This window comes from Pleurodeles waltl, chromosome 2_2, assembly GCF_031143425.1.
Source record: "Pleurodeles waltl isolate 20211129_DDA chromosome 2_2, aPleWal1.hap1.20221129, whole genome shotgun sequence".
Taxonomy (NCBI): domain Eukaryota; kingdom Metazoa; phylum Chordata; class Amphibia; order Caudata; family Salamandridae; genus Pleurodeles; species Pleurodeles waltl.
Genome location: NC_090439.1, coordinates 947,306,088 through 947,320,366, shown reverse-complemented (window position 1 = coordinate 947,320,366; position 14,279 = coordinate 947,306,088).

The window sequence follows — 14,279 nt, the reverse complement described above, 5'->3', positions numbered from 1 at the left end:
TTTCTTTCACGCAAATGCTGCGCAAACCTAACTCCATATTTATATTTTGACGGTAGACCTTTCTACCGTCAAAAATATGGAGTTAATGTCATTTTAAGGATGCATGAAAGTGCCTTGTGTCACTGATAATGCAAGGTACGCGTTCCTGTCCAAAAAAATGACTCAAATACCCTAGCGCTATATTTATCCAACAGGCCAAAAATAACTTACGGGTGGGAGGCGGACCTGAAAAATGACGCTAAACTCGATTTGCGTCATAATTTAACACCTGGGTCAGGGCAGGCATTGAAATGAGGCAAACATATCACTACTTAAGGAAAACACCCATGAGCAACATCACAGACCAACAGGAAAACATGGAAGTGCTACTGATGCAGTTTGCAAGGCAACACAGAGCACAGGATCAATGGCAGCAGCCACCACCTCCCCAGCGCGGCCCACAAAGGCAATGCAGAAGGCAGGAGAGGGACTTCAGGAACAGGACAACCCTCCATGGCCTCAGGGATCAGGGCATCATCCGGATGTATCGACTGAACTGACAAGCCATACAGCAGCTGCTACGCCACATTGAGCCAGCTAACCTGCTGACACCACACAACATACCACCGGTGACCAAGCTATTAGGTGTCCTGCATATGTTGGCAAGTGGCTCCTTCCAGGCAACGGGTGCCCTGGTCACTGGGGTATGACAGCCCTCATTCCTGGCCTTCCTGCCCAAGGTGTTAGATGCCATAATCTCCCTCACACCCCACCACATCAGCTTCCCCAACTACCAGCAGAAGCAGCAGGAGATAAAACAGGGCTTCTACCAAATCCATGGCTTCCCGCATGTGCTCGGTGCAATTGACTTCACCCATGTCGGATCGTCCCACCTGCAGCAACAGAGCACCTATTGTGGAACAGAAGCACACGCATTCCATCTATGTGCAGGCCATAGTTGACCACCAGGGATTGTTAACTATCATCTTGGCCAAGTATCCTGGGAGTGTCCATGATTCATTCATATTCCGCCACATCAGGATCGATCAGCACTTCCAGGATGGACAATATGGCAATGGCCTTCTTGTCGGTAAGTCAATAAACCTAGCAATATATACACAGCACAACAACCCTGTAGGACACACAACACATACACCACTACATTGAGACGTGGGCAGGATGACACTGAGGTGTTACACTGGTAGTTATGTTGTACACCCTGACACAATGGGATACACACCTCTGGACAAATGACGGCTGCCACAAACATTAGCTGCCACTCTAGAACAACAAGGAACCAAAGTCAAAGCCCACAGTGACAATGACATGGCCTGCTCTGGAAGTACAACATGGAATATGAAACATTTACAATTATATTAGGCCACATAGTCAAGCCAACACCCTCCCAAGCAGTATGTAGCATGGAAGGGGTGTGCAATGTGTGTTGCAGCAGGTCTAACACCATGAGACACATAGCATGATGATGCTGACTCACATGTAGGTGACACGGAAATACTGAGACAGTCCCAACATCATACATCACTCCTGGGGTGCTGTTACCAGGTAGCAAGAAGGAAGTTGACTGTGCTATGAACACATATTGATGTGGCACAAATGCAAACTGAACACTGCTGTACACACTGAAAGAGCCAATTGTCCATCAAAATAGCATTTGTACAGGGAGCTGGCCCTTTCTGCACAGATACATCCACCTCCATAAGGCAGTTAACCGGGTTCCCTGGAGCAAGTTCAATAGTGTAGGTGCACAGTTGCAAATAACCTACTGGCAGAGGGAACAACAAAGTTTTGCCTAGAACCAAGTCACACATGGAACAATTGTGCATTGTCAGTACTGAACACCTCAGTGCTGCCAACTTATGGAGATGTGTTGTGCATTGTCACCTAGCCAAATCAAAGGGCCTCACTGTTGCATTTCATCTGCAATGACATTTGTCTAAATGGATGGGAGGTCCAGGCCATGTAGTTCAACCATGTTAACACCACATCGGAATCTATTGTGTGTGTTGGAGTATTATGTCCCCTCCAGTGAAAGCACACTAAAACATGTTGGACAATACACAACACATGGTACATACATACTGACCAACAGTTTGGAAAATAAATCATAGATCCCAGGTCAATGATCACAGCAGCAAAAACCTCACAGAAGCCCAGGATCTCACAAAATACCACAAACACATATGAGTCACAGACGACACAAGATATCAACTGCCATGCTACATGACATTCCTGTTTCAAACACTAACAAAATACTCACTCTTATTATCTTTTACAGTGGATCTGTCACGCAGGGCACGCGGCAAGAGCTGAATACTCGGCTCGGGACGCGCTGCGCAGCGGTAGGACGCGCTGTGCCCGCAGCCTCTCCTGTTTAACTCAAGGCCCCAAATTAGGCATGGGGCCTCACTTCTATACTGGTGTGGCTTGCCCCCATTGACTTCAGTGTTTTTCCCCCACTTACCTTCTATTGTGTTCCTTTTCTCTTGCTGTCGCCCTTGTTTTTTCTCCCTTTTTATGTTTTCCCTTTACCCATGATTCCCCTCTCTTTCCCAGCCTACCTTGGTTCCCTATTCACTATGGTGCCTTGTCTATTGCTTTCTGTGTATTGTTTCCCTATCCAATATGGTGTCCTTTTACTTCCTGCCAGTCGTTTCCTATTTTGTGGGTATCTAAGGGCAGTGATTCCTTTTCTTTCTTGCGCTGCAACACTTCCTTTTGGATGGGGGTCTTCGCTGCTTCTCCTTTGCATCAGATACTGATTCCGCTCTTGTTCCAGTTTTTTCCTGTTCATTTGGTCTTGTGTTCTTAAATTATTGATCCTTTTGCTCTTATTTCAGGAGGCCCTTTTTGAGGTTTTTTCCCCTATTTTAGTTTTTTTTTCCCCTCTGGCACTCCTTCTGAAGGACACGGACTGCCCTTGGCGTTCCCACCGCCTGCAGCACGGTGGCTACCAGAAAGAGTCGCCCCTATCTGGGCCAAGGCAGAACCTGCAAGAACAAGAACCTCGTCACATGTTCAGCGTCGTGACAGGATCAGGGTTACGGGATCCAGCCATGGAGCATGACCTCATTCCCCAACCCAAACACAGCAGCAGAGCATGCCTATAATGAAGCACATCGGAGGACATGCACCATTGTGAAAAGGACCTCTGGCATCCTGACGTTCAGGAGGCCTCCTATATGCCCCACACATTGTGTGTAAAATTATACTTAAACTGCACAATATTTGTCTGAGGAGGAACATCCCTCTATATGAGCCAGAGCAAAAACTCACTGAGGAGGAGGAGGAGGATGGTGCCAGGGAAAATGAGGGAGAACAGCAGAACACAGCTGCAGGTATGCGACGCAGACAACAAATTGTACAAATCTTTTTCACTGAATAGTCACCCTACATCCCATGTTAAGATATGTAAATAAACACCTTACTTGATCACACAATCCTGCTCTGGTTTCTTCATTCTCCATCACATGTTCCTTAGGAATGTGAGTATTACCTCAGGGAGCATGTTACAAAGACAGATCTGACTACTTCTGATGCAACATCACATGTGATGCATATGATTGTACAGCAAACATCACACACATATAAAAAATACTCATCTCTCGAATTTCGCATATGAAGGACAAAATCAATGGACCAAAGCATATGACTCACATCCATGTTGCCAATATGGTCTACTGTAGCACATGACACACAACTATGACATGTCCAATCATAATGTAAATAAGCACCCCATACATGAGGCAGTGGATGTGAAATATCAGTGAAAACAGGAACGTATGAACAGACCCTTGACATTAGCATGTGTGACATTTGCAATCTCTGCAAGGAGCTTGTGTGACAGGGGGAGCATCATTAGTGAAAATGGATAACATAAGTGTCCCAGGTATGACAAGCAATGTTCACAACACATGCCCTATGCAGTCTGTCCCTGGAAATAAGTCCTGCCACTGCCATGTGTTTCGTCTCTGCCCTCCCATCTCTAGGGGGTGCTGTAAACGGACTATCTGTACCCTGGGAATCATCATTAACACTCACCCAGAGTTCCTTTCTAATTCCTGTTTTCTTCCCTTTCCATATGGCATGCTACAGAAGAACTACATTAGCTTGCATGGACTTCAGGTCCCATAATGCACTGCCTGGTAGTCGGTAAGACCTGTAATCTTCTGTTCATTTCTTCCTACGGGAAAAGTCAGGTTTTCCCTTTATACTGGATTCTCTCCTCCAGGACCTGTGAGAGACTGAAGCTGCACACACCTGTGACCTCTCTTGTGCAGCCCAGTCATGTGACTCTGCCTTGGCCTTGCTGCTGCCAGGAACTGCTTATAAGCTGCCATTCACTGAAGCTACTCGTCATGCATTGTAGTACGATTTCTTTGTTGTCCAGACCCCTTGTTGGATTGTGTTACAGTCCTGATTCAGCCTGAACCTGTTCTCTGTTTACCCAGTCCTGTTCCTGCTTGTTCCAGTCAGAGTCTACTCCTTGTTTTTCAGCCATCTCCATGTTTGTTTCTGCCAAAACCTGCTTTATGTTTCCCAGACATCTTCCAGCCTTTGCGTCAGCCTGAGCCTGTTTCCTGTTCCTTGTTCCTGGCTTTGCCTCCTAGTTGGCTCCTTTGCTTTCTGTTTCCTCTTGGGTTATCATGTCTGGTAAGTGTCCTATCAGTCCTCACCTGTGTAGAAGTGGTTTCCTTTGAATTTGGGATGGCACCTGGTTTCCAGGAGGCAAATCCAGCCCCCATCCTTTGTCTAGTGTTGCATGTAGGCTTTAGTGCCTAATAGTGACAGTGTGCTAGGGCTGTATTCCAGGAATAGCCACTGTGTTTCCAGCCAGACCCCCAAAGGCTAGTCTCGTGTATGTGAGTACAATCCTTGTTTGTGCCCTAAGGGTCCAGACACAGAATCATTTCTGCTGCCTCCTTTCTATGGGGCTTGTGTGGTGACTATCTGTAAAATGAATCTGCACAGAGGCACTGACGTTCCCTATTGCTGTGGAAAGTTGTGAGCCCTACCCTGTGTACAACCTTAGTGATAACCACAGCGTGTTTGTCCATTACTGACCCGTTCCATATTTGTTCACACTAAGTTTGCTCTGCCTTCACCTTTCGGTTTTCTCTGCCTTACCATAGCTGGCCTTTCCCCTTGTATGCCTTTAGCTGCTCTTCTGCTTTTGTTCACTACCTCCTTGAGAGATACTCTGTGAACTCAAGGGATGCCCCTAACAGAGTCCTGACTAGACCTGCCCAAAACCGTGACACCATGGAGCCCAATCCTGACACAGGGTAAACATGCCCACACACTTGAACTGGACTCTTCTGTCGAATGCACATCTAAAAATATGTGAACACATGCAGCCAGGACAGCAGGTACACCACAGTAACACAAGTAACATAGGTAATTGTGATGGGTCCAACTGGCGTGTACCAAACATTTTATGGGTGGAATTAAGGCATAGTGTCTCAAACACAGTACGTACCAAACATGTACACATGTCAGACATTTGTGAAGTCCACACACATCACCATGAAGTCGTAACCAACAATTAATGACATATGAGGGGTAACATATCCTACATAGCAGTCATTATCCATCCTGAATCATGCCTGAGTTTTTTTTGTTGTGTGAAATGTAATGTCCCCAAAGTCAAATAACTAAACACATCACAAGAATCAATACATATTACAAACACAAATCATGACTGTTGTAGATCACTGATTGCCATCATATGTAGAAACACATTTGGAACACATTCATACATTTACATGACATCCAATGTATTGCATGCCGTTCCTTCAGAAACACACATATTGTTGTTACAGATCATTCACACCCAAAACACACAGTTGCATGCTCTAACACATCTGGCCAACCACTATGCCACACGCTGCAGGCCATACCATCCTATCTTCATGTTGATACAGGGTCCATGCATGTTAAATGTTAGAAAATCATGCAATCACAGATTGATTCAAAACGTTTGATGCAATTGTGTCAAAAAATCACACAAACACAAACTAACCATACATGGGCCCTTAGCGTGAATTCCACCTGCGCACCACATGCATGCGGACATCCATTGATATTGAAGTCTACAGGTAATGCATGGTATTTTGCTGTACATATAGGTTATGTGTCGAAAATATTTACATTGTATGCGTCAAAAAAATACACGCACAACGTAAAACGGGCCGCAATGGGGACAGGAAGTGATGTAAAGGGAAATCCTGTTTACAGGCATGGTACAGTAGGTGTACCTTCGCTTTCACTTTACAGTGTATGCTATTTCTGGACTGTGTGGCTGTGTCTTGGTATTGCTGGTGTCTCAATTGCATTTGTTGTATCTTGTGGTGTCTCTCTTGTGCCTTTTGGGAATTCTGTTTCTTTATTCTACCTGTGTATTTGATTTTGTGTAGTTTAGTGTCTTTCAGATTGTATTTGAACTGTCGGGTGTCTGTCTGGGGGTTAGATTAGTTGGGTTAGTTGGGGTTCTTAGGTTTGGGCTGTAAGTTTCCTTTCTTTTCATTTATTTTCCTTTTTGTTTTACACATCCTCAGTTTTCATTTCAGGGACATGTCGGGAAGAGCGAAGCTGACCTGCACGGGGCAGGAGGAGCTTGGGGGCTTTGTGTGTCTGGTGTGCCACTTCCTTCCCTTGATGCTAGAGATGGGTGGGCATGTGATACAGGGGTATTACACAGAGGCGAGGCGGCTGCAGTTGGGCAAGGTTCTCTACCACCTCAAAAAAGTCTACCATACGAGCAGGAATCAGCACCAGCTGAAGCATCGCTGGGCTGACTTGGTGTCCAGAGAACAGGATCTGCTGGACCTCCGGGGTGTGGTGATCGGTGGCTCTGTTGGTGAGTATCACATTGACAAATGTGTACAGTAGAATGCTCCTGAGTGACAGTAGCAGATGTCTTGACGTGCTGCATGCAAGCAGAACAAAGTGTTAGTGTCCCAGTACTGAGATATAGTCCACATTTCTATACATGTTAACAATGCAGGCCTGAGGTTTGTTGAGTCATGTACGACTATCACTTAGGGCCACATGTACAAGGCTATTTTTAATTGTCACAAATGGCCTAGTTTTCAGAATTTGTGTGTTTACGTCAAGAAAAAATGTTTATTCCAATGCACATACCCAATTTTGCCATTCTGCAATCACATTGCCAAATAACAAAACAGGGTTTGCTAGTGTAATTTGGGAAGGGGCATTCCCTTTCTATCTGTGAGTCACAGTCCACTGATTGATTGATTGGTGACTGCAAATTCCGTCACAAAACAATTGCAGTTACCACCGGTTTCAAGTTGGTGCTAACCCATTCGCAAAAGAGAAGGGGTCCCCATGGGGTCCCTTCCCCTTTGTGAATGCATGACAAAAATTTGTTTCAGAGCATGCAGGGACCCCACGGACCACTGTCTGCTTTAAAAAAAAAAGTTTAATTTATAGTATATGTTTTTGACATGCTTTCGATTTAACCTTAAGCAAATAAGGCTACATTAAAAAAAAACACAGACATGGTGGTCTGCTGAGCAAAGCAGGCCAGCATCCCTGTGAGTGCCGCCATTCCTCAGGGGTTTGCAAAATGAAACCTACCTCATGAATGTTCATGAGGTAGGTCATTTGCTACCCCATTTGTGATTTGCAAACAGTGTCATTGACAGTGTTGTACATTAGAATATCCTATTCCCAAATTGCGAGTTGCTAAGTCTCGCAATGTGTGACTCACAAAACCTGATCTTCGTACATGTGGTCCTTAGTCACACATTTCAGGTGCAATGGCAACACCTGTGCCATGCATTCTGTCAATGATGATCAGGTAAGATACTGTCAGCGTACCCCATTTCACTGTATCAGGACAGCAAAGTGGGCAATCCGTGTTTAGCGCTGTATTGTCATCATTACACACACATGATCCCTGCAATTATGCTGGCAAAGGAGGCATATACAGCTTAGGGGACACTGCCAATGGGACATTTGTTACCTACATACAACTGTGCCTCATCTGTCATGGACCACTCAATGCATGATAATTGCAGTCTGAAAATTGAGCCACATGTCCATCACACAGTAACTCAGTGTCCATTGATGCACAAGCCATAATACCTGAGTCACTTGTATTACAGTGCACCAGGGAAGTGCCATTGAAATTGTCACCAAAATACTAATCATGCCATGGAGTACCATCTGAAATGGATTAGCCACAAATGGTTGTAGTCAGCTTTAGCACCACTTGATTGTTAGGCCCAGTGCACATGTGCAGATGTGTGGCTATCACTCACTGGAGTGTCAGTGTCAATGTGAGTTTGCAGTGGTATGTCTGTTGTACTGTCTACATTCAGGATCACCAGCTCAATCATACAAAATGTTACACACTGTGATATGTTGTCCACACATTTGTACAGTGATCTGACATTGGCCATATATTTCCTTTCCATGTCTAACAGGTGGACCTGCCCCTCATACCATCAGGGAAGTGGCTCGATTTCAGGACCCAGACATATCCAGTAAGTGTGATAATGTCTGTCCCGTGTAGTGATTGCAGCTCTTGTATTAGTGACTCTTGTGTGTTACACTCATTGCAAGATATGATGAGGTGGCACGTGATCTGATATCTTACTCGGCTGGATGTTGACATAGTGTTCTGTGCCAGGGTTAGACATTCACAGGCAGAAAGTCATATCTTGGGAGTCTTGTGCTGTTCAATAGGCAGCAGCATGTGAACAAGGTGATTACTAGCCACATGTAGGCCAACATGTGACTTGGAAGTGCTCCAGTGTCAGTATATTGGCACTGGGTCATACCCCCATTCTCACAACACAGTGATGCATCAGTTTTCCACACAACATTGTGCATCCCTATATTGTAATGTACATGTAGGACTGTATGGGTAACTGTCCCCCAGCATCTAGCCCCATAAGTTGTACTCCATTTACATAAAACGTATGTGGTATGTAATAGGTGTGCATGCAGGTCAAGGCCAGACGTGTGCTGGCATCAATGTGGGTGTTTTGGGAATTGTGTTGGTGGATCAGGTGTTGATGGTTGTGCACAACTGGACAAATGAATATAGATGAGAATAACCTATGGGTACCTTATTCCTAGGTGGCAGCCCTCCTCACATGTGTTCCACTCACTAAATCCATGTACAAGTGGTCATGCCTTCGTGGTTGTCCTCTACAGTTGTGATGATGTATTTCATGCCCATGCCCCCTGAGGCACAGGGCTGGGGAACAACATATATGTAGGTACATGTGATGGTCACATTGTAGATGACTGTCATCACATTTAAGCATGCATGTGTCCCAAACAACACTGACCCCTTATGATTTGCAACTGCATACCATCCTGCCAATTACATCTACAAGTCACTGTTCTTGTGAGCTTTGAAGTTGACTCAGATGATAAAGATTAATCGACCTGGCCCATGTAAAGTAGTCACTGTCTTTGCATTGTGACACATTGCACTACATCAATGCACAGATCACTTTGTTTGGTCCAACTCTTGTTGTGCTTTGCTGTGGTGTAAAAGACATGATGGGTAGGCAGCGTTGCCATTACATTCATCAGGGACATTGTAATATCTGAACTGTGATTTGGACTGCATGTGCAAATCGAGGTTGAGTGTTAGATTATCATCTGTACATGCATCACACAATGATGACATTGATGGTTGCCTGACTCATTTTTACAGCTGCCAACATGGATGTTGCGGAAATCAGGGCTTTCGAGAAGCGGGCAGTGCGATACTGACACATCTTGGATGTGGAGTCTGGGTACCGAAAGATGGCACAACGCTATCAAAAAGAGTGAGCCACCAGGGAATGGCAGGGTTTCAGCCAAGGGGGACCGGCATTAGCCACAAAGGTTGAAGCCACCGCCACAACTACACACAGTACCACAGAAGCAACTGTCACATCTAACCCATCTGCTGCACCGTCAACCTCTGCACCTCAGATCACCACACTTGCTGCACCATCAACCTCAGCAACACAGACCCCCACACCTGCTGCAATGGACATGGCCATAATTGTTGAGCTCCAGGGGGACATGAAAAAGGAGTTAAAATTGCTGGACAGCATTCACAAGGATGTGGACTAAAACACACGGAGACTGAAGGCAATTAAAAAGATACTGAGAAGGGCCAACCTGTGAACTCTTGCCTCCCCTCACCACTAGTTCAGTCCCATCCCTCCTCGTCCCTTATACTGTTATGTAGTGCGTTTAGAGATAGGGTAGTTGTTTAGATAGAATAAGTAGGTTTGGGGGGTGGTTTCTCATATTATTTCATGTTAGTTTGTGGGTGGGTGGGTAGGGGTTAATGTTGGGGCTTTTGTGTACTTAAATAAATAAATAAAAAAATGTAAAACAAATATATATATTTGTTTAGTATTAGGTAGTATATGTTTAGGTTAGCATATGTTGTCCTGCATGTGTCTCATCATATAAGGGAGGTGGGGGGCAAATGTTTGGAGTGTGTTGTTAAATGTGGTAAGTAAGCTTAGCATCAGGTACTTAGGGCCAGTTGTGGGTAATGTATAGTTAGTATAGATTAGGTTAGTATAGGTGTGTTACATAGTTCTAAGTTCTGTTCCGTACATAGTTATTAAAAATGTAGGTACTGCATTTGTCATATGCTTGTGGCTCAGGGTCTTTGTATGAGTGGACAGTGCCAATTGTCTGTTGGCCTGTGAATTCCATCCTGCTTCCACATCCCTCTCTTGACATGTTAATTCCCACTTCCAACTGAGCTGTCACATTGGCAGCTACAACAAATTTAAATCTCAATGCATCTGCCATCCATTATATCCACCACTCAACGTGACTATGGTTCCCATGTATTGGACAGGTAGGTGTGCTTTTTAAGCTGTAATTGTTTGGATCCTATATCGGGATGTTGGGCACTGTGGGACGTCTGCCTGCAGCCTGATGTTCATATTAACACTTCTAAACTGAGTAGTGGCAATTTCAGATGATGTCAAGTATACAAATTTCACGCCAATGTGTTTTACTCGTACTACCAGCTGACGTTATTGGCTGAACACTCTTACACAGCCTTTCCTGCTGTATCTTGTAGGTGAGGCATGTATGTTTAAAGCAAATGTCACATACACAGTGACTTGCTTGTAGGGGATGTGGCCAGCACTGACGTTCATCTTGTAGATACCTTGTGCGTAGATATCTGCCCACATTATTTCTGCACTTGGTATTGACACTCTGTGACCATAGACATGCTACATGCATCACAAAACTCCAGCAAAGTAGATGTGTCACATTACACAGAGACAAAGTGGGTGTGTATGTGCTGTTTATTTGAAAGTTGTAGTGCAATATTTACATAGTCTAGGTCTGTGACCCAATAAGTGTACAGCATTCTATTGAGATGCAACACAAGTGCAAGGTTGACGGACATGTCATTGGACATGCTGAGGTGAACTGTCATTCAGTGCAGAGGAACATGAAATGCCAATGGAGTAGTGAGAGACTATTACAGTCCATAGTGGAAAGGTTAACAGTCTGTCAGTGAAGAGTGCATGTCACCAACTGTAGCTACATTGGCAAGTTGTCAAGCACAGGACAAAGGGAAATCACTGCCCATGTGGCATGGGCTGGTGCTACCGGGTACTCCTACGGGTGAAGATGATCTATTCCACATCGTCATCCTCTGATGTGTGTGTCGTCTCCTCTGCCCTTGATGGTGGTGGTGGTGAGTTTGAGGGGGCCACAGGAAGCCATCGTCCTCTGCAATGAGAAATTGTACAATTTGTGTGTCTGTGTTGTGCCAGTTGTAATGTGATGTCACTGACTTCCTATTAGTGGTGCATTGTCATCTTGGTTCCCATACATTGCTCCTGTCATTAATGTTTGCAGACTCTCAGCCCTATACCCCACCTGCATGTCACATGTAGTGTGGGCAGTTTGGGCAATTGACTGAGTCACATCTTCTAGGTGTGGGTTCTGTCCAAATTGTGGCTTGCCACCTTCTTGTCCTCATCAACCCTCCCTCAGATTCAATTTGCATGGTGAGGCCTTGCAATGATTGTTGGTGTGCTGATGCCACCTGCACCACACATAACAATATGGCCCTGTCCCAGTCTATTATTTTTCACATACACCTATGCAGTGCTGAGACCTAGCACCACACCATGCAAGGCATTTCCATGAGACAATGCACGTGTTATCATTGGTAGTTTGTCTTGTTGCTGTTTGTGTATGTGTGCTACATTGCATTCACCTGATGGACCTGACAGAGTTCAATTTTCTCTTGTGACTGTGTGGGTGGGTTTGCCTTCTTACACACAAATATCCTCTCCCTCAATGTGGTTGTCTTAGCACTATGATACCTGAGATTTAGCATGGTGGCATTGCAGCTATTGTGACACAGGCGCAGGGGTTAACACAGGGATGGGCAGCATGGGTATGAGATTACTGCTGTGTACATCATCATATATGTGACAGTGCCTGATGGTTGTTGAGTCTATGGACATGACCAGTTGACAGGAGTTGCACTTGGATAGGGATTGATGGGGATTGATCACATAGTCATACTGAACCCTCATTTTGGGTGTGTTTGTTCCATGGGCACCTAACTGGCATATCCTAATTGACCAACGCACACAGCACAGGTAGTTGTGGCAAATGTTGTCGATGGGGAATGCCACTTGAGCCAATGGCCTGAGACTGGGCATTGTCCTATAGTTTACATTCTGACAATACCAGCTGTCCTGTGACAAAAGACCAGTTTTACGTTCTACCCTACCCTCCTGGTGTGCTTCACAATTTCCAACAGTCGTGGCATGGCAGTGTTTCCCCATGCAAAGGATGTTGGTGTTGTGTTGTGCTGTGCCCCTGGATGCCCATGCACAGCCCATGCACCTAGCATGGGCAGTGCAGGGAGTCCTGTTCCGTGCCTCTTTGCCCTTTCCACTGCCTGATTTGCAGGGCTGACATGCATTGTGCAGTAGGTATGTGCCTCCCCCTTCTTGCACTTGATATTTTGGCAATGTGGTCCCCCATGCAACTTACATGCATATGTGTTCTTTCCTGGCAGTCTGTGCTGTCCTGTCATGTGATACCAGTGACGATTTCCTCCGGGATGACGGCTGCAACCGTCTCCTCCATCTAGTAAAAGTCCTCTTGCAGTGCTGGACTCCCACCCCCGGTCTGCAGTGCTGCCTTCCTGTTCCTTGCTATTTTTTCCTTTGTCCTCCCCTTGCAGTCATGCCAGCATTTCTTGCACTCAGTGACAGTTCTCCTGATCTCTGCCACACTGTTAATCTTGTCCACAATCTGTTGCCAAATTGCCTTTCTTCTCCAAATTGGCAATTTAGAGGTGATGAAGAGTTGATGCTGGTGCTCCATTAACTCTCTCATCAGTATTTCATGCTCCTCTAGACTGAAGCAACACTTCCTCTTCTTCTTGTCTCTCCCCTGGGTCTTGTCTGTGTCCTCCTGGCTGGTTCCTAGATGTCTGGGGTCTCCCTGAGGTCTCTCCTGGCTTCTGGGATCCAGTTTTGGGCTCCTTTGCACTGTTTGCTCTGTTTGCGTGAACGCTATTGAAGGGAAAAATGGCACATATCCGCTTTGCGATGTGTTTACATGTCGTAAACTGGATTATAGTCATTTTTCCTGCGTTAACATAATTTTGTCTTATGACAAGGCGCAATAGTTAGCATCAGGAAAAATGACTCTAATCTCTTCTTAGCGCCACCCAGCATCAAAGTATAAATATGACGCACAGGTGGCGTTAAGAAATGGCGCTAGCCAGCGCTAAACTTTTTGACGCAAAACTGTATAAATCTGGCCCATAATTACTGAGTCTCTTAGAGTGATTTTATTGATTGCACTTGCTCCTATCTCATCTTTCAGTAGTAAAGTATTTCTTGAGCATACCTGCAAAGTCAGACCAGCTCCGTGAGCAATTTGAAGAAGATAAATGCCTCAGGTCTTCCTGGGTGATTAGAAGTCGCACTATATTGTGTCTGTTTAGCACATTTGTTACTGCTGCAGAATTTATATTGGGCTTATAACACTGTTTAAATGTTTCTGTTTATCTCATTTTCCTGTCTTCATGTGCTTTAGAATGTGCTGTGGGGACGAGCCCTCTTGACAAAGATGAGACTGTGGTCCTAAAAATGTAGCCTGAGTTGAGCCATTAGGGAAGAAATATATGGTGTGTGTTTGGTGCAGCGTTAGTCAAGTAGTCCTGATCTTATTAAGTGATGATCCACAGCAACAAGTTGTGTTGTGCCCTTTTTCTGTGCAAGTTTTTTTAATAG